At 34.0% G+C, this 1,945-nt stretch overlaps 1 pseudogene; it reads left to right on the top strand.

The window, feature by feature from the left end:
- The first annotated feature begins 687 nt into the window (after positions 1–687).
- Positions 688–801, top strand: LOC118607181 (annotated as a pseudogene).
- Positions 802–1,945: the final 1,144 nt, after the last annotated feature.

Raw genomic sequence — 1,945 nt, 5'->3', positions numbered from 1 at the left:
CTACATTGCTGACCCACAGTACAAAATGCAACCAAATAAGACAAAGAAGCAACAGGAAAGACACTAACTAGAACTAGAGAAAGGAGAGAATTTCATAAGGTCATCCATACTGAAAGGATTAGTGAACTTTGTTGGAAGATGACACACAGCTCAAGGCAAACAGGCTGAGAGAGTGAAAGGAATAAATACCCCTCACTCTTCACTATCTTCTTTTTCCAACTTCTGATGATGTTCAACATGGTTTGAACCCAGACAGAAGACAAGGCCTTGGGAGTTCTGTTGATGTAGGGTTATACACGTCAGCTCCCAGGCAGAAGGCAGGGTGAAGTGTGCAGAATATATCTTGAGACACAAATGAATGATTTCGAACATATGTACTATACACAACTTTCCAAATGATTTTACCCTGAAGTGAAATAGTCTAAAAGATAGGCATAAGAGGAGAAAAAAAATACTGTTTATTGTTAATAAAAAGTTTACTTCTATACCACATGGATATTTATGTTGCATTTTGAAATCAGGGAAAAAGGGATAAACTAAAATATATTCTCTGAGTTCATGAGAATAAGAAACTCCTCATTAGCAAAAGTAATGAAACAATATAGGGCAGTATAATGCCAAAAAACTACTCTCTTTTCTACTTCAGTTTTAGTAGGAATTTCTGAAGAAATTAAAAAGATAATTATGGTGCTCACTTTGGCAGCACATATACTAAAAAAAAAAAATGAAACAATACAAAGAAGCTTAGCATAGCTCCTGCACAAGGATGATACACAAACTTATTTTTAATAAATGGTGTTGGGAAAATTGGACAGATATCTGCAAAAAAAAAAAACAAAAACTCAGATCACCTTCTTACATCATATACAAGAATAGAGTAAATGGATTAAAGACTTATATGTAAGACCCAAAACTATAAAACTTCTAGAAGAAAACATAGGCAGTAAACTCTCTGATATTGCTAACAGTAATTTCTTTTTGGATATATCTCCTTGGGCAAGGGAAACAAAAGTAAAAATAAATGAGATTACACCAAACTAAAAAGGTTTTATACAACAAAGGGAACCATCAACAAAACGAAAAGACAATCAACTGATTGGGAGAAGATATTAGCTACATCTGATGAGAGGTTAATATCCCAAATATATAAAGAATTCATACAACTCAATAACAACAAAAAAAAAATCCAGTTAAAAAATGGGCAGAAGACCTGAACAGCTATTTCTCAAAAGAGGATATACAGATGGCCAATAGACATATAAAAAGATGCTCAAGGTCACTAATCATCTGAGAAATGCAGATTAAAACCACAATGAGATATTATCTGACACCTGTCAGAATGGTTATCATCAATAAATCAAAGAACCACAAGTGTCGGCAAAAGTGCAGAGAAAAGGGAACCCTTATACGTTGTTGGTTGGATTGCAAACTGGTATATCCACTATGGAAAACAGTCTGGAAGTTTCTCAAAAAATTAAAAATGGATATACCTTTGACCCAGCAATTGTACTTCTGGGTATTTATGAAAAGAAAACCAAAACAATAATTCATAAAGACCTATGTACTCCCAATATTCATGGCAGCACAATTTACAATTGCCAAGATAAGGAAGCAATGTAAATGCCCATCAACAGACAAATGGATAAAGAAGTTATGGTTCATATATACAATGGAATATTAGCCATTAAGAAAATGAAATCCTATCATTTTCGATGACATGGATGGACCTAGAGGTTATTATACTGAGTGATATAAGTCAGACAAAGATAAATACCACATGACTTCACTTATATGTGAAATCTAAGGAACAAAAAGAACAAGCTAATCAAAAACAGACTCAAATATAGGGGATAATCTGGTAATGGCAAGAGGGGAGGGTGTTGAGGGGCTGGGAGAAAGGGGTGAAGGGTTAAAAAAGTACAAATTATTAGTTGGTAGATGATCA

The sequence above is a fragment of the Rousettus aegyptiacus genome, unplaced genomic scaffold (assembly GCF_014176215.1).
Source record: "Rousettus aegyptiacus isolate mRouAeg1 unplaced genomic scaffold, mRouAeg1.p scaffold_m13_p_8, whole genome shotgun sequence".
In the NCBI taxonomy this organism is placed as follows: domain Eukaryota; kingdom Metazoa; phylum Chordata; class Mammalia; order Chiroptera; family Pteropodidae; genus Rousettus; species Rousettus aegyptiacus.
Note: the sequence above shows the minus strand (reverse complement) of the source record. Positions and strands in the feature narration are given on the sequence as shown.